We start from the raw sequence: 19,301 nt of genomic DNA on the forward strand, positions 1-19,301 counted from the left end.
GAAGGAAACTCAAACTAAAAACAATTAAGGGAAAAAAGTGAAAGAAGTTCCTTTGGGCTGGATCAGACTCCATCAGTTCTTTCTCTTGAAGCAGTCGGCATTTTTGGCAATCAGAGGCTTTGGGGGTTATTTTTGCTGAGAAGATCGAAGTCATTCACAGTTGTTCATTGCACAGTATTGCCGTCACCGTGTACCATGTTCTCCTTCCTTCACTCTGCTTCAGTTCTGGCGAGTGTTTCCTCTCTCTCTCTCTCTCTCTCTCTCTCTCTCACACACACACACACACACACACACACACACACACACACACACACACACACACACACACACACACACGCTGGCTCAAGGAGTCTGTACTGTTGGCCCAAATGACTCTCCGGAATGCTTGAGCCACTTCGCCGCTCTCCGACCCGAGCCTTCCTGTCTCGTCTTTTCCACACGCCCTCCAAGCTTCCTCATTTTCCTTTTCAGTTCTACTAACTAATCTGATGCTGGGCTGGTCCCTCAGAGCTGTTTTCTCTTGCATTTCTCTAATGGTGAGCGTTTTGTCGGCATGACTGCAGAGAGTCCTAAAAACAGCTTATTCTCTGCCCTAATGGGGCATCCAAACAAGGAATCCAAACATCCAAACAAGGAATCTGTGGGGTGACTTGGAGATGGATGTTGTGCTTGGTAACCCATGTATGTGGTGGAACTGCTTGTCACCTGGGGAGGAGACAGCATGAATCATGGAACCTGGAAAACCTAGTGGACGTCCGTTATTAAAATAAAGACTTTTTTTTTTAAACCCTCACCTTCTGTCTTGGAGTCAATACTGTGTGTTGGTTCCAAGGCAGAAGAACGGTAAGGGCTAGGCAATGGGCGTCAAGTGACTTGCCCAGGGTCACACAGCCAGGAAGTGTCTAAGGCCAGATTTGAACCTAGGACCTCCCATCTCTAGGCCTGGCTCTCCATCCACTGAGCCACCCCGCTGCCCCAAAATAAAGACATTTTTAAAATCTGAGATGGACAGGATAAGAGCGAAGATGAAGGAGGGCTGGGAAAGGCTACTTGGAGGAGGTGGGATTTAGCCAGGAGTAAGAGATGAGGAAGGATGGTGGACCAGAGAAAATGCCCAGAGGCTGAAGAGGGAGACTTTTAGACCTGGCAGGAGGCCAGGGTCACTTCAGGGAGGGAGGCCTAAGAAGACTGGAAGAGGGGAGGGGCTCCCAACAGAGCCTTTCATATTGATCTGGGAGCCATAGGGAGCCACTGGGTTGATTGAGGAGAGGCCAGGGTGCTGAGATCAGACCTGGGCTGACCTGTTTCCTGTTCCTCAAGCAGAGCTCCCCATTTCCTGTCTACCTGCCTTTGACCCCCCTGCCTGAAAGTGTCTCTCCTTCCTCACCTTCACTTGGACTCTGGTTTCCTTCCTTCAAGGCTTACCTCGTGGGCCCTTTGCTGCAGGAGCTTTCCCTGATCTCCCCTGCTGCCCCAAATGACCTTCTATCTGTTTTGCAGTCCCTAATGGAAGGGTGGGGCAGCCTGGGTTCCTGAGCTCCAGTCGGATGTCAGACCCTTACTCGGACTGTGACCCTGGACAAGTCACTTAACCGTTCAGCTTCCTTGTCTGTAAAATGATTGGGGGCAGGAAATGGCCAACCACGCCAGCGTCTTGGCCAGGAAAACCCCAGATGGGGGCAGGAAGAGTCAGGCATGACTGAAGAACGCCTGACCAAGCACAAATTATAAGGGTGAACCTTGTTTAGACTTCAGCCAAGGGGACGGTGCAAGGTCAGAGGCTTGGAGCCCCAATCTGTAGGGAGTCTGTCCGTGGCTGTGCTCACCCCTGAAAAGACAGGAAGACCCTTCCATTCTGGAGTCTTCCTTTAGAATCAATGAAAAGAAAAAGTGAGAAGAAAGGAGCCTTAGTAGTAATTCTCAAAGCACACTATAATGTGGTCATCATCAAAATTGTCCTGTCCTAGGGCAGCTAGGTGGCTGAGTGGAGAGAGAGCCAGGCCCGGAGATGGGAAGTGCTGGGTTCAAATCTGGCCTCAAAGATTTCCTGGCTTTGTGACCCTAGGCAAGTCACTTAATCCCCATTGCTTAGCCATTACAGCTCTTCTGACTTCGAATTATGCTTAGTATTGATTCTAAGACAGAAGGTAAAGGTTTAAAAAAAGTATCTGGTCCTAGGTAGGAAATAGAGAAGTTAATCCATGGACTAGGTTAGGTACACAACATATAGAAGCAAATGAGCACCATTACTTAGTATCTGATAAACCCAAAGATCCCAGCTACAGGGGTAAGAACTCACTATGGTTTGTTTTTTTTTTAACCCTTACTTTCTACCTTAGAATAATACTGTGTATGGGTTCCAAGGCAGAAGAGTAGTAAGGGCTAGGCAGTGGAAGTGAAGTGACTTAGCCAGGGTCACATAGCTAAAAGTATCTGAGGTTACATTTGAACCCAAGACCTTTCCTCTCTAGGCCTGGCTTACAAATCACTGAGCCAACTGGCTGCTCCCAATAACTCGATATTACTAAAATCTATTGGGTAAAACTGGAAGGGAGTTTGGCAGAAACCAGGTATAGACTAACATCTCACACCATACACTAAGATAAGCTCCAGATGAGTATACAATGTAGACATAAAGGGTGACATCTTAGGCAAATTAGAGGAGCACAGCAGAAATTACCTTTCAGATCAATGGATGGAAGAAGAGTTCATGATCAAACAACAGACAGGAAGGATCACAGCAGATAAAAATGGATAATTTTGATTCTGTAGATTTGATTTTTGCCCAAACAAAACGAACAGTCTTTCCAGCAAGTTTCTCTGACGAAGGTCTCCTCTCTGAGATCTAGAGGGAAATGAGCCAAATTTACAAGAAAAGGCACCATTTCCAAATTGATAGTCAAAGGGTATAAACAAGTGCTTTTTGGAAAAAGAAACCTGAGCCATCAAGAAGCAGCCCTTTCATAAGTATATGGAGAAATGCAAATGAAAACCACTCCGAGGCACCAGCTCATACCTCTCAGTTCGGTTAAGTTGGCAAAAAAAGGAAAATGACCCATGTTGGCGAGACAGCACTTGAATGCACTGTGGGTAGAGTTGTGAACTGGGCCAATCAGTCTGGAAAGGGATTTGGAACTCTGCCCAATAGGCTACAAAACTATGTCTGCCCTCTGACCTAGCAATGCTACTCCCAAAAAGATGGGAGAAAGAGGTAAAGGAGTCCTGTGTAGCAGCTCTTTGGTGCTAGTGAAGAACTGCAAAATGACAGAATGCCCATCAGCCGGGGAATGGCTGAAGAAGCTGCAGCCTGTGATGGTGATGGAATACTACTATTGTGCTGTAAGAAATGAGGAGGGAATGGTTCAGAAAAATTGGGGAAGTCTTGTATGAACTGAGGCAGAGAAAAGCAAGTGGACCCAGGAGAACAATTATATAAGAGCAGCAATACTATGAAGATAATCAACTCTGAAACTTTAAGAACTCTCTGATCAACACAAAGACCCGCCAGATGGCTTCCAAATGCAGTTAAATCCCATTTTCTTCTCTTTCTCTCTCTCTTCCTTCCTTTCATTTTTTAGTTGGAACATGGCTGATTTTTTTTAAAAACCCTTACCTATCTTGGAGTCAATACTGTGTACTGGCTCCAAGGCAAAAGAGGGGTAAGGGCTGGGCAATGGGGGTCAAGTGACTTGCCCAGGGTCACCCAGCTGGGAAGTGTCTGAGGCCAGATTTGAACCCAGGACCTCCCATCTCTGGGCCTGGCTCTCCATCCACTGAGCTACCCAGCTGCCCCCAGGAACATGGCTGATTTGAGAATTTATTTTGCATGACTTCATATTTGTTATGCATTTTGTTTTTCTTGCCTTTTCAATGGCTGGGGGAGGAGGAAGAGAGATCATTTGAAACTAAAAATAAAATTAAAATTTCATTAAAAAAATACACTCAACATGTTACTTTAAAAAATACAGATCTAATTGCCTACCATCTCTGGAAGGGAGGGAGGGAGGGAGGGAGACAACTTGGATCTTATAATTTTGGAAAATGTATGTTGAAAATTATTACATTTAATTGGACAAATAAGGAGTCACCCATTAAATTGCTCCTAGAACCCAAAGGAGCGATCGATCACCCCTGCTGGAGAACTAGCCTGCTAGTGGGAGTGCCAGCTGGGAGAGTGAGCCAACCGAGGGTGCCACCCTATGCACGCTCTTTTCTATTGCTTTGGTCTTTGGGTCCCTCGCACCTAGCGTAGTATCTGGCCTATAACAGGTAGAGATGGTGATTTCAGAACTGAAAATCATGTAGATGGTGAGTTCGGAGGTGAGCCCTCCTTCAGGTCCCCCAAGGACAGCACTTCCTGCCTCCATCCTCACCTTTCAGAGAACCCAAAGGCATCCTGCAAATGGAATCTCCAAGGTGGCAGCTTCGAGATCCCTACAGAAAGACTGGCCCTAAGGGGGTACGATGTGGAGGTGACCAGAAAAACCCTCATTCATGGACTCAGCTGAGTCACCACCCCCAGGCCCAGAATGATCTGATCCCTCATGGTCTGGGAAACCCAACAAAGGGGACTTTTAACCGGGTGCTGACGTTGCCCTCCCGCCTTCTGCTTGCCCCAGCGCCCCCTGCTCCCAAGGACTTCCCGCACAGCCCCTGGGCACCCTGTTCTGGGAATGGCTCTTGCCTGGCATTGTTGATGAGTGATCAGAGAAGCTTGCTTACCAGGGGGTGTTTTTCCTTTGGTCACAGCAACCCACAATGACTATCATTGGCTCTTTGGATGGGCTGCCATTGACCTGAGCAGAGGAACATTGATCTGAAAGAGAAGAGAATTCATCCCATGCTGAGCCCACAAGGAATGGCATGCCACTGATGAGTGCTCCATGGCCTTGGAAAGTCCCTGGATGTCCATTTAAGTCCGTTGCCACATGTCACGAACTCTACCCACAATGTCCAAGTTCCTTTCTTTCTCTTTGTCAAGAAGAGATTGCATCAGTGCTAGATAAGGTTCTCCTCCCCAGCTATGACTTGTGATGTTTTAGACCCATGTTGGTGAACCAATGGCACGTGTGCCAGAGGGAGCTGCTCCCCTCCCCCTCTCCACCATACCTGAGGATATTTTTCACTTCACCTGCCCCTTTGTCCAGCTGCCCAATGGGAGCTTCCTCCCTCCTGTCTGGGATAAGGGGGAGACTCACATGCAGTGTGGGGGTTTCTGTTTGGGCACTCGGTCTCAAAGTTTCATCATCACCGTTCTAGGTTCTTTTCCACTTTTAACATTTTGAGGATTGGAAGGGACCTCAGCAGTGACCAATCTCACCCAAAATGGCATGTTCAGGGGCATACTCACCAGTCGTTCTTAAAAGGTCAGGCACACTTTTCAGTTGAATTTGCATTATTCACCTTTTCTCTATCACTTTCTTAGGTCCAGGAACCAATAAAACAATCCAAACTGAGCCCTGGTCTGTAGTGTTTGCCCATTTCTGGGGTATAAATGCTCACCCTTAAAATGTAACGTTTAGCTCAAGAGCCAGGAGACAGGACTGGATGAGTGGCTGTCCAGCCCGTGCCTGAAGGCCCCCAAGGAGGAAGAACCCCCCCCCACACACACACACACACCTCTGAGGTGGGCCCTTTCAACATTTTCTCAGCTGCTAGAAATCAGGTGTCATTTCTTGTTCGGGAATTCTGTTAACTTAGTAAAGCGGTGGAGGAAGTGTTAGTAACACAGACTGAACTTTACAGAATGGGGCCTTTTCCCAGCCAGTGTTTTCAGCCCCAACATTATGGCGGAAATGTTTAAAGTGTTATCAACTCCGATGGAGCCTGCCCAGGCCCCAGTCATTGTGGGGAGCTGCATGGAGGGGCCGGGAGCCCACCCTACAGTGCAGCATCCACACAGCAACCCCCAGAAAGCCGGAGAACAAACAGGGCAGAAGGCGCTCCGCCTTCTGGATCTAGTCTAAGCGCGGGAGCCAGGAACTAGCTTCCCCTTCACCGAGGCTCCCTGGCACCAAAAACAAACTGTGGCACCGTCCTGGGCAGCTCTAGAGCCTTTAAAAAGTATTGGTGTGAAAGCAAAATGCAGGGTGCAGTGAGGTGGCTCAAAAGCCAGGCCTAGAGACAGGAAGTTCTGGGTTCAAATGTGGCCTCAGACACTTCCTAGCTAGGTGGCTGGACTTAACCAGGCTTGCCCAGCCCTTCCCACTCTTCTGCCTTGGAGCCAACGATTCTAAGCTGGGAGGGAAGGAGTTCAGCCACGGTAACCGGCATGTAACCCAGTAAGGCTCCCATCTAGATTGGCTTCCTCGTCTCTTCCTCCATCGCTCCGGCTTCTGCCTCCTGAGGCTGAGCCGAGCAGGTCTAATTCCTCTTCCACGAGAGCCCCCCGGACGGATCCATCCCTCGTTGTTTCACCCAGTCCTGTATAGCACGGATACGAGGCCCTTCGCCATCCGGGGGGCCTCCCTGGATACCCTCCGACTTGTTTGTCAGTCTCCCTCTCAAACTGGGATCCCCAGAACTGAACACGACCCCCAACAGGTGGGCCTTTGCTTTTCTTTTTCATTAAAAACCTTTACTTTCTGCCCAAGAATCAAGAATGAGTATTGATTCCAAGGCAGAAGAGCACCAAGGGCTAGGCAACGGGGGTTAAGTGACTTGTCCAGGGTCACACAGCTGGGAAGTGTCTGAGGCCAGATTGGAACCCAGGACCTCCCATCTCTGGGCCTGACTTTCTATCCACCCAGCTGTCCTCCATGTGGGCCTTTTCAGTTGCAAGATGGTTCAATTTTTGGTCGCTGCTCCAGACTGGTCTGAGGCGCATTAAAGGCCTTCGTCCATCTCCATACACGCCGATCGGCTCGACTCTGCGCCCCCAGATCTGGCACCCGTAAGACCTGGCATTGCGCCCTCTGGGGTTTCACCCCATCACACTGAGCTCTCGGCTCTGGCCTGTCTCTGCTGTCTGGCAAAGGCCCCTCCCAGAGGCGACAGTCTGTGGTTCTGTGATCTGAGAAGGTCTCACGGCAGGTTGCGCCAACGGGAGGGACGTCCGCACTCTGGAGAGTCGGGGCTGGAGGTGAGGGCGGCAGGCTGGCACCGGGCCGGGAATGGCCCGAGCAGGTCCGTCCTGCTCCGTTTAGGAAGGCGGCGCCGGCGGGTCAGGGCTGGGGGGACCCGGCGGAGGCGGGCACTGAAACCTGGATCCGCAGGGCTTCCTCCGGGGGGCCTCCTTGGAGCGGGAAAGAGGTAAGCTTAGGACAAATTAAAGGCAGCTCCACTTCCCACAGTGGGGGAGGAAACTGATGGAACTCATTATCCTAAGATGTGGTCCAGGCTGGAAATAGAAATCGCTTCACAAAAGGTTTAGATAAATCCATGGATGACAGCCCCATTAAGGAGGTAGTGAGGGAACCATGGGGTTTGGGGCCCGCAGCTCCCTCCACCGGCCTTGGTGCCACCCCAGAGAAAGGCTCAAGAATCATTTCTTTTCTTTTTTTTTTTAACCCTCACCTTCCGTCTTGGAGTCAATACTGTGTATTGGCTCCAAGGCAGAAGAGTGGTCAGGGCTAGGCCATGGGGGTCAAGTGACTTGCCCAGGGTCACACAGCTGGGAAGTGTCTGAGGCCAGATTTGAACCTGGGACCTGTCTCTAGGGCCTGGTTCTCAATTCACTGAGCTACCCAGCTGCCCCCTCAAGAATCATTTCTGTTCCTCCAGCTCTTGGTGCTGACACCACTCTTTGCTGTGAGTGACCCTACTGGACGCTGTGAGGGAAGCAGGACGGCCGGACCATCTTCCTCTCACAGACCATGAGACCGAGGCTCGATAGAGGAAGGGCCTTGGTGGGGGGCACCCACTCCGCAGGCTTCTCACTCCTGCAGACTCCCCTGGCACGGCGTCCTCAGAAGGAGGAGGGCCAACAAGGGAGCATCGACACGTGCCCACAACGACTCCTCAGGAAGGTTCCTTTGAGCCACGACAACCCCCAGAAGTGGGGATGCGAGGATTATTGCTGTTCTGCCTTTCTCGATGAGGATCCAGGCTCGGAAAAGAGGCAGACTGGACGGGTGTCTTCCTAACTCTGAGCTCCTGGTGGGGAAAAGCCAGCCAGGCTTCCGGGGACGGTTCTGTCTCCCTACATTTACCCCCAATTCTTGCTTGGGTAATGTTGGAGCACAAAGAGGGAGCTGGGGCGGGGGGTGAAGACCAGGCTGGGGCTACCCCTGCAGGGCCAGAAGAGGGCGCTCGATAGACGCCATCGCGAGTTCCAAGTCCCTCTGAGTTGGGTGCCCGGTGCCAGCATCTCTCCCAGCCACTGATGAGGAAGGCGCTGCCTCCCGGCCAGACCCTCCCGCCCTGGTTAAAAGGATAAAATCGCGCAGGCCCTTCCTTCATCATTTCTTTCATTCATTCATTCAAGGATGATCAAAGATGCCTCCAAGCCACCCGCCAGCCCTCAGAGGCCAGCCCTGGGAGGAGGGGGAGATCCCAGGCAAACAGGAGCTGTGGGAGCCTGGCATGGGGGGGGGGAGTCTTGGGACGCGGAGGGGATGGAGCGGGCTCATCTCCAAGGCCCAGCCTACCCACCTCCCAGGAAGCTCCGACCCCCTTGGAGGACCACCAGAGCCCAAGAGGCCCCTCCTGCCGGGTTCCCTGCCCAAGAGCTCCTCCGGCCCGCGCCGATCCCGATCCGAAGCAGGCCTGAGACTGAGGGGCGGCGCAGGCTCACCCCCACCCGGAGGCGCCAGCCGCAGAGCAGAAGCGGGGTGCAGTGGGGATCCCCCTTCCCCCAGCTGCAGAAAGCTCTCCCCATGCGCCACCCTTAGGGACCGGCCACTGACGCTCGCCAGGCTGGGGGTCCCTGAGCTGCTCTCCCCTGCCGCTGAGCCGGGGCCCATTTTCTGCCTCTCTGAAGCCCTTTCAGCATTCCACAGCTCCCCCCCCAAGGCTGAGGCTCTCCCCGGCCCCCAGGGAGGCCCAGGTTGGCAGGAAAAACCTGGGGAGGGAGGGAGGGAGGGCAGAGAGGATCGGGTGGCAGCCGGTGACTCAGCACTTCGGGAGAAGGCCCCCCCAGAGGTACCCCCCAGGGGAGACCGAGTCATGAGGCTGGGCACAGGTGCCAGGGAGGGGGTCCTGCATTGCCGCAGTCAGGACCCCCCAGAGAGATGCGGCCCCAGAGAGGGGAGGGACCCCAGGGAGCCTCCCGAGCCAGATTCTTGTGCTAAGCCGGGGAGAGGTCGGGGAGGGCCTGGGCTGGTCCAGGTGCTGTGTCAGGGCCAGGGGGGACACGGGGCAGGGCCAGGCAGGGCAGAAGGTGAGGTAAGCAGAAACCCCGCCGCCTGCCCCCTGGGATTTCCGGTGACATCACAGGGAGCCCAGGGCAAGGCAGGGCTGGCAGCCCTCGGCTCCTGGCTCCTTCCCTCCTTGGGAAAAGGGAAAGTGTGGCAGGGCTGGCAGCCGCAGGAACACATTCCTGATGGGTTTCCTTCCCCTCCCAGGCTCCCCACCCTCCTGCCCTCAGCCGCCTCCGCCACTGCCGGCACGCCACCACAAATGCCAGCCGTCTCATGAGCGGGAACCTCCCGGGAGCGAGAATGTCAGCGGGGGTGGGGCAGCTCTGGGAGCGCCCGCCGGCCCTGAGGGGCGCTGTCACCTCCCCCGCCAGGCCTCGGACCCTTCCCAGCGGGGTGGCCCTGGACAAGTCCCCTGACCTCCGTGGCTAGCCGGCCCTCCCTCCTGTCCTGGAACCAGCACAGCAGGGATTCTGAGGCCGAAAGAGGGCTTTTCCCAAGAGTGTCCTGGAAACCGCAGCCTCCCAGGGGTGGGCCAGTGACAGCCTCTCCTGAGCCCTCCTGGCAGCCCCCGCAGAACGGAGCCAGCTTGTCCACGATGGGCTCCTCCTGGGGCTCCAGACCTCCTGCCCATGAGCTCCTCCGTGTCTCATCGGGCTCCCGGAGGCACCCAAGGCTCTCCGAGGGCCGCTGCCTGGCACCCAGGCCCAGAGCCGGCTCCAAAGGCCCAACACTGGTTGAGGGGGAGGTGGGAGTGGACTTGGCTCTTCAGAGGATGCCCCGTGCTCAAGGGAGGAGATGTTGAACTTCAGGGAGTGGAGGGGGAGGCTCAGAGTCCACAGGGTGCTCGCATGTGGGCAAAAACAGGAAGGATGGCAGATGGCAGGAAGCAGCGGGCTGGCTCAGTGGCTAACATGCCAGGACCTGGGTTCAAATCTAGCCTCAGACACTTCCTAGCTGTGCCATCCCTGGACAAGTCACTTAACCTCCAATGGCATAGCCTTCGCTCTTCTGTTTTAGAGTTGTTAGGGGATGAGAGAGAGCGAATTGGCCATAGAGAATTAATCATCAGGACATGTGCTGGGTCTCTCCTTCCTCTCTATTTCACCCTTCCCTCTCCCTCTCCTTATCTTTCTGGGTCTCTCTCCTTCTACTCTCTCTGCCTCTCCTTGTCTTTCCCTCTCTCTCTTTCTTTCTCTCCCTCCTCTTGGCCTCTCTTTCCCTCTCTCCTGTCTCTTTTTTTGTTTGTTTCTTTTGTTTGTTTCTTTGTTTGTTTGTTTCTTTCTTTCTCTCCCTCCTCTTGGCCTCTCTTTCCCTCTCTCTCTTTCTTTCTCTCCCTCCTCTTGGCCTCTCTTTCCCTCTCTCCTGTCTCTTTTTTGTTTGTTTCTTTTTTTGTTTCTTTGTTTGTTTGTTTCTTTCTTTCTTTCTTCCTTTCTCTCCCTCCTCTTGGCCTCTCTTTCCCTTTCTCTCTTCTCTCCTTTTCTTTCTTTCTTTCTCTCCCTCCTCTCGGCCTCTCTTTTCCTCTCCCTGCCTCTATTTCTCTCCCTCTCTCCACCCCAAACAAGGGAATTAATCATTTCTCCTGTTGCCTTCATGATCATTTCATCCTTGGAAAGATGGCGGAACCCAGAAGGGGCCTTTCCTCCCTCCCAATCTGCTTCTTGCCAAGGAGGAAGAGTGAGTTGTTGGGCAGAAGTGATGGAAACCTTTGGAGGAGGAGAGGAAACCTGAGCATGGGCTGACACGAATGAGGTGCCCTGGGTTATGGGAGAGCAGACTTCCCAGGCCTCCGAGGAGGGGAGGGAGGATCCCGCGGTCTAAAGTTCTCCGTGGAAGTTAGCCAAGGAAGAATGGAAAGCTCCCAACGATGAAGCTCTCAGACACAAGGGGAACGTTCTGAGGAGGAAAGGAAATTGTGTGCCGTGTGAGGCGGATCATCAGGGAACTCCCTCACCCTCGTCGAGTGTTAACAGCCTTACAGGACAGATGGAAGGAGAGGAGGTGCCCGGAGAGCCTCCGCCGTGGCCCAAGCTGGGAAGAGCCCCTCGGAAGGGCCGGAGAGGCGGACAGGAGGCGTCTGAGAGCCGCCAGGGCTGATCCAAGAGAGGGCTGGGCTTGTAGAGAAACTCAGGAAGGGAAGGCTCCGGTGTGATGGGGAGATGACAGCCGGCAGAGTGGCTCATCCATCGCTTGTTCACCTCCTGTTTACTCTATGGGGAGAAGATCTTCGGCCCAGGCAGGAGGAAGGAAGGAACCAAAATGGCGGCTGGAGCAGGAAGAGGCAGGCTGGATACCGGGCCAGGAAGGGAGCCCCTTCCCGTCTGTCTGCCTGGAGATGGGACTCCTGTGCCTGGGCAGCCCTCTCTGAAAGGGCCCTGAGCAGAGCCCACCGCGAGGAACATCATCTTGGGAGTCGTGCTGATCTTCTGGGGAGTTTTCAGGCACCAGCAGCCAGCTTGGGGAAGAGCCTGGAGATTCTGCCACATGAACATGGCTGAGGAAAATGAGAATGTCTGAGCTGGAGGAAAGAAGACAGGCAAAGGGTTCGACTGGTTCTGCTGGGCCCTAGAGGTGAGAGCGAGGAGACATGGTGCCAACAGATCCACAGGGGCCCGAGGAAAGGAAACCAGAGCTATCCAAGTGTGGTGGGCTGCTGCTCCCCTGCAATGGATGCCCATTTAGAAATGTAATAGGGGGCGGCTGGGTAGCTCAGTGGATGGTGAGCCAGGCCTAGAGATGGGAGGTCCTGGGTTCAAATCTGACCGCAGACACTTCCCAGATGGGTGACCCTGGACAAGGCCCTTCCCCACCATGGCCCACCCCTTATCGCTCTTCTGCCTCAGAACCAATACCCAGTATTGACTCCAAGACGGCCGGTGAGGGTTGAGAAAAGAGATGTAATAGAAAGAACACGAATTAAATGGCATGATATTACGGCAACGTGAGCAACGATCTACGTGGACAAATGTCTCATTTCTCAAGTATTAGAGAACGGAGTCCAATTTACAAAGACACAAGCCGTTCTCCAATCGACAAATGGCCAAATGATACGAAGAAGCAGTTTTCAGCCGGAGAAATCAAAGCCATCCACAATCATAGGAAAAATGTTCCAAATCCGGCTCTATTAGAGAAATGCGCATTTACCTCCCACCGGCCGATGGGACCCTGAAGGAAAGAGAGTCGTGCTGGGGGGGGGGGGGCACAACGGAGGGTGAACGGAGCCGAGCATGGGGAGGGCGACGTGGAGCTCTGCCCAGAGGGGTCCTGCAACGCTACTACTGGGTCTGCATCCCTTTTTTTAAGGATGGGGGGGGGGGGGATCTGCTCGGACAAAACATCCACAGCAGCTCTCTTTACGGCGGCAAAGACTTGGAAGCTAAAGGGACGTTGGCTGTCCGCTGGGGAACGGTGGAACCCATTGTGGCACAGGGTGGGGATGGACCACGATGACGAACTGGAGGAGTTCAGAGAACGCTGGGAAGATCTCCATGAACTGATGCCAAGTGAGGCAGGCAGAGCCAGCAATAGCCACACTGTGTGACTCTCCGCTGTGCCACGATCCAGGACGATGCGGAAGGACGTGGGTGTGGAATGCTCCAAAGAAAGAGCTGCAGGCGGATGCAGGTCAAAGCAGATGGTCCTTCACATGAACTTGTTCATGGTTTTATCCGATTCTTCCCTTACAACAACGACCAACATGGACGAAAGTTTCACGTGATAATACATGGATAGCAATCCTATTGCTTGCCATCTCCAAGAACGGGGAGAGAAGGGAGGGAGGGAGACAATTTGGATCTTGTAGTTTCTGAAAACTCTTGTTAAAAATTGTTATTGCATGTCATTGGGAAAAGAAAATATTAAAATAATAATAAAAGGATGGGGATGTAGATGCCTCTTTATTACATATTAAAAACTCTGCACATTGGGAAACAATGAAAGAAATGAGATGTGTGAGGTAGCTGGCTGGCTCAGTGGACCGAGAGCTAGACCTGGAGTCTGGAGGTCCTGGGTTTAAATCTGACTTCAGACACTTCCTAGCTGGGTGACCCTGGACAAGTCACTTAACCCCCATTGCTTAGCCCCTACTGCTCTGCTGCCTTGGAACTAATACACAGTATGGATCCTAAGAAGGGACGAGGGTATTAAAAACATTGATTTATGTGTTGAATACAGAGAAGCATGAAAAGACTGATGTGAACTGAGGCAGAGTAAATTTAGCAGAACCAAGAAAACAAGAGACACAATAAGGGCCACAATAGAAATGAAAAGAACTACCAAGAAAGACCAAAGTTGAATGGAACAAAGCAATAACCCTAAAGGGGGGCTCTATGAGCAGAGAGGAAGGGACACACCCAGCCCGCCTTCCCGTGGAGGTTCTCAGGGGCCGCCAGTGTTCAGACTCTTCCCATGTGTCCATGAATTGGGTTGATTTTTTCCTCTTTAGGCAACAGTAAAAGTAGATTTCTTAAAGCGAAGGAATGTGACAAGGAATTTGGTTGCATTAGATAACCCTTCGGGGTGCATCCAGCTGTGAGATTCTGACATTTTGTATCACTTATAGGTGTGTCTTGGGATGGCAGTGGGGGGGACCCTTTGGGGGGTGCTCAAGATGACTTCAAAGGACGAATGTCACTAAACAGCTTGGCACAAGAATAGATGGGCACCCTCAACACTTCCCCTTCCCTCTGCCTCCATGTCTAATCTTTTTGTTTGTTTTTTTTAATCCTTACTTTCTGTCTTACCTTCTGTCTAGACAGAAGGGCAAGGGCTAGGCAATGGGAGTGAAGTGACTTTCCCAGGGTCACACAGTCAGGAAGTGTTTGGTGCCACATTTGAACGCAGGTCCTCCCGATTCTAGGCCTAGTGCTCCTTCCATTGAGCCACCTAGTCATCCTGGCCAATCCATTTTTAAGCTTCTAGATTTTCTCTCTACAACATCTCTTGTATCCATCCCCTCCTCTTCACTCTCACGGCCAATAAACGCCCTGTTCCAGGTCCCACATGAATCACTGCAATAGCTGCTTTTTATTGCTCTCTTATTTCTTGCAGCATCCTAGTTATCCCGCACATCCCTCTTCCTTTCCCTCCCAGAGAGTCATTCCATAGAAGAAACAGAATTTTTTAAAGAGGAAAAAAAAATCCCCACCACGGATGGACACGTGGGAAAGTCCCACCCTTGGGCACTAGGAAGGCCAAGGCCCCCCCTTTTCCCCACAAAGGGCTAGGCTGGGACTTCTCTTCATCACTCCTGGCGGCCGTCCACCTGGGTCTTTCTCGGTTGGGCCATTTGCATTCAGGCCCATTTCCCTTGCTCCAGCCGCCCGTCTATTGCTTCCTGGGTTCTGCTGACTTCACTTTGCATCTGTTCATGGAGCTCTTAGCAAAGCCTCCTGACTGGCCTGCCCGCTGCAAGTCTCTTCCCTTATCCAGTCCACACAGTTCCCCAAGGACAGAAGCCCAGCCAGGTCTGACCAGGCACACGCCTGTCCCAAAGCTCCAGGAGCTTCCTCTTGCCACAGGGTGCAACCTGGCAGGATCTGACCATCCCCTGACCACACTGCATCCTGGCCAAATTTGCCTCCTCCAAGCTGTCCCAGTTCCCATCTCCACACCTTTGCCCAGGCTGTGGCTCCAAACTAGAATGAGGTGGTGGGAGAATCAAAGGGAACCAATGAAGAAGTTCTACCAAACTCAGCCTCCCTCATCTCAGGAACGGCCTCCCTCCTTACCGAGGCCTCCCAGAATCCCCCACTTCTTTCAGGACTACCTCCACGAGGTCCTCTCTTTCCTCTAACTATACTCTTCGTTTTTATTTGCGGATCGTAACCCAATATCAGCCAGAAAAGGTGGTCTGCTTGAAGGTGGCCTTTGTCCGAGCCTCTCCTTCCTCGAACCCTCTCCCTGGGGGCTGGCATAATTCTTTTTTCCAACCTGCTTCAGAGAAGGCCCCTCCCTGGTCCTGTGCACATGAAAGGGGGCTTCGGAGGCCCGAGAGCCTGGCGGAATGGAAGGGACTCCTTGGAGGGAGGAATTTCAGGCTCTGTGGCAGACTGTTTGGGGTGAGACTTAAGGGTACAGGATTCCAGCTTGAACTCGGATCATCCCAAGTGGCAATCGGCTCTTCTGCTCCCAATGGCAGCTTCCAGGGACTCTCCGGAGAATTCTTCTGGGCCCCTCGTTGCTACTTAGGAGTGGAAAGGCACCTGGAGGGGCTTGTTGTCTTTGCCGGGGGGATCAATCCTGGAAACTCAAAGGGGAGGAAGAGGGAGGACTTTCTGGTCTGGCTGCCATTGGCACTGAGCGATGCTTGCTGGAGCTGAGAAGAGCCCCTCTTCAGAGGCGCCAGGCACCGCCAGGGAAGGGGACCCCCACCCAGAGGCAGACACGTAGAATTCCGGAGTGGAAAGGCTAGGCTCTCCCCAGAGATGAAACCCTAGGCCAACACACCCTGCAAATGGATGGCCAGACTTTCCCCCTCCCCCTTCATTATGGAAGTGTAATCACCATCTAGTCTCTCCCCCTACCAAGCTCTGTGGACTGAACCTGGGAGTCTGAGGAAAGGAGGAAAAAAAGAAACATTAAAAAAAAAACAAAAAAACACCTTTTCACATATTATCTCATTGGGTCCTTCCAAGGGAAGGGAGAAAGGAACATGCATTTATGGAGCACCTACTATGTGCCAGGCACTGTCCTAAGCACTTTCCAAATACCCCATTTAATTCTCACAGCAACCCTGAGAGGTCGGTGCTTTTATTATACTAATTTGACAGATATGAAATCTGTGACTGAGGGAGGTCAATTCACTTGCCTGCCCAGAATCTAGTCAGTATCTGAGACTGGATTTGAACTCAAGTCTTCTGACTCCAGACCCAATGCTCTATCCATTGGCCTTAATAATAGATAGTGTTATGTTAAATCCAGTGGAATTGTGTGTCTGATAAGGGAGGGGAGAGAAAGAACATGAGTCCTGTAACGATGGAAAAATATTCGAAATCATCTAATTAAATAAAAAATTTAAAAAGTAATAGATAGTGTTATAAAGGCTTTACAATGATCTAATCTGCTCCTCACAACAACACTAGGAGGTAGATGCAATTATTATCTCCCTATTACACATGAGGAAACTGAGGAAGAAAAAAATTAAGTTAGCTTAATTTTAAAAATTAAAATTAAAAAATTAGCTAATAATTATCTGAGGCAAGATTTGAACTCGGGTCTTCCTGACTAAATCTTAGCTTCCAACACCCCTACACTGAGAGAATCCTAGATCTAGAACCAAAAGAATCCCATTTTGATTGTAATCCAATTCCCTCATTTTACAAGAAGGAATCTGAGACCCAGAAAGGGGAAATAACTGCCTTGATTTTTCTCTCTCCAGCCCCAAATGCTCAGAAGGAAACGGGGCACCCAGGGGGTGCTTAATGAGCCCTTTCCCCTTCTTTCTTTGCATCCCTGCTCGGGCCAGGGTCCCCCAGGTAGAGCTGTGGCTGGGTGGAGGTCTTGTGCCTGCAGGACCGGCATTCCTTCTCTCCACTGCTCCGTGGCAGGCAGGCAGGCAGGGGACGTCGCAGCTCATTTTATAGCCAGAGAAGCCGGAGCAATCAGGAGAGGAGATGCGGGCCCAGGTTCCCCGGGCCTGGCTCCCAAAGAACCCTGGGCTCTTTCCAGAGTCCCCGGGGGACAGGGGAGGGAACTGGGTCCCGGGGCTGCTGCTGTGCTGCAGCCAGGCGGCACAAGTGCCCTCCAAGCCCCTTGATCTGTGAAACTCATAGAGAGTCATTGGGATGAATTCTCTGGAGTTGGAGCGCAGAGCGGGAAGTCCGCCCCTTGTGGAGGGACACTGAGCCCCAGACCACCTCGGGGTGGCTGCTGGGTGAGCTGCCACCGGGAGGGAGACAGCCTGGAGCCTCCGATTGGAAGCCAGCTTTGAGTTCAGCTCGCTTACTTTGTGAAGAAATGCAGATGCCGCTTCCCAGGTGATTGTGGTCCTTTTGTTCCCCTCCCGGCTGGAGCCCAGCCTCAGGCTGGTCATCTCCCAGCGCAGGAAAAGAGACCCCGCCAGACTCCTCTTCCTTTTGGGAGCTTCCATGCCCCCGCCCGAAGAGAGACTGTCTTTCTCCAAGGCTGAGTCCTGAGCACGCAGCTGGGACACACATTGCCAGTATAGTCTCTGTAGTCACTTCACATGGGAATCTTGGCGCCGAGCTAGCCAGGTAAGCTTCCTGCAGAAAGGAGCCTTGTCCTGGGAAGAGACGGGAGCCATAGGGGGAGTGGGGGGGGGGGGGGGAGCACCAATGGGGATCCGGAGAAGGGCTGGGCCCAGAGCCCAGAGGATGTGGCTGGGCTTCATGGGCAATGGAGTGGAGAACCCAAATGTACATGCCCGTGCCCACGCCCGGGGTGGCCAGATGGCCCCACACATCACCCTCCAAGCCTTCTCGGGGGTGACATCCCACAGTTCCTGAGCACAAATGACTTCTGGGGGCCCTCAGAGGGTGAATAATTGGAAAGGAGGGCAAATGCCTTCATCCTCCTTCCAGTAGCCTCACTTTGTCTCACTGTTCCTTTCTCTCCTCCCTAAGCCATATTCCCTCATCTTCCCTTCCTTTGACCCTCTCCTTTCTCTTCCTCCTGCCTGTCTGTCTCTCCTCTGTCCCTCCCTCCCTTCCTCTCTCCTCTGTCTCTCCCCTCCCTCTTGTTACTCTCCCTCCATCCCTCTCTCTCCCCCTCCATCCCTCTCTATCCTCTCTCCTCCCTCTTGTTTCTCTCCTTCCATCCTTCTCCCTCTCTCTTTCCCCCTCCATTCCTCTCTCCTCTCCATTCCTCCCTCTCCCTCCATCCCTCTTTCTCTGTCTCTCTTTCCCTCTCTCCTCTCTCCCCCTCCATCCCTCTCTCTCCCCTCCCTCCCCCATTCCTCTTTCTCCTTCCCTCTCTCACACCCCCTCCCCTCTTGTTCTGGGGCTGCTTTCTCCCTGACTCAGCAAGGTGCTTTATAAGGTGCTGAGGGGCTTCAGCCAAATCTAAACCATATTGTCTCCAAACTCCCAGCCAGAGAAGAAAGGCTGCAAGTGAGCTCGGCTGTGAAGAGGGGAGGCCAACCGAGCAGGGCTCATTCTGAGCAGGTCCTCTTCCCTCCCCACCCCCTCCCTCTCCACTGGGCAGTTCCTGGGGTTTCTTCCTGGCCAGCAGGCGCCCCTCCTGGCTTTTGTCTACTTGGCCTGGCAAGGGTGACAGGAGGCTGCCCAGGGAGGCTCCCAAGCCCAGAGGGAGCTGGAAGCGTGGCCACAGGAGGCTCTTTCCATTCTCCCTCAGAGACCAGTCTGGTCCCAGCAGCTAACTGGTGTCCCTGGAAAGTTTGCTGCCCCCAGCCCCGGGCCAGCCCTTTCTCTCCTTGTTTAGAGAAAAGAGAGCACAAAAATCCACCAACCAAGTCTGTCCCACTCCAGTGAGGTAATTGAAAACAAACTTCCCCCTCCCCAGCTCTCACCCTGCAGAAAAGGGAAGAGCTGTCCTGGGAAAGCAGCAATGGCCTGGCCTGCAAACCCAGACTGGGCTGGGCTGGGCTGGCTGTGGGGGGCCAGGGGGCTTCAGGCCCCTTCTCCTGCCCCCCTTCAGTGGGTCCAGGCCCCCCTGGGGAGAGATTGTTGGAATTTATCCCTGAGAGGGTCCCCTTTCCCCCAGTCTGCCTCCAGCTGTAGCTCTGCTATTCTGCCCTCTCCCTGCGGCCCCCCAACTCAGAACAAAACCATCTTAGGCTCCCGGCTCTCAGGCAGGACTCACTTAAGGACCAAATGACCCTCCTCAGAGTCCACAGGAATTCATTGAGCACCTCGGAGATGCCAGGCTCTGGGCTCCCAGAGGCTATGGGGGAGCCTGCAGGGACCAGGTGGGGCTCTTCCTATGTTCTCCTTCTGGTAGCCTTTAGAGAGAAAGGAAGAGGGAGAGACAGAGAGACAGGAAGAAGAGATGAGAAAGACAGAGACAGAGAGATGAGAGAGACAGACG

This window comes from Monodelphis domestica, chromosome 6, assembly GCF_027887165.1.
Source record: "Monodelphis domestica isolate mMonDom1 chromosome 6, mMonDom1.pri, whole genome shotgun sequence".
NCBI classification, from domain to species: Eukaryota; Metazoa; Chordata; class Mammalia; order Didelphimorphia; family Didelphidae; genus Monodelphis; species Monodelphis domestica.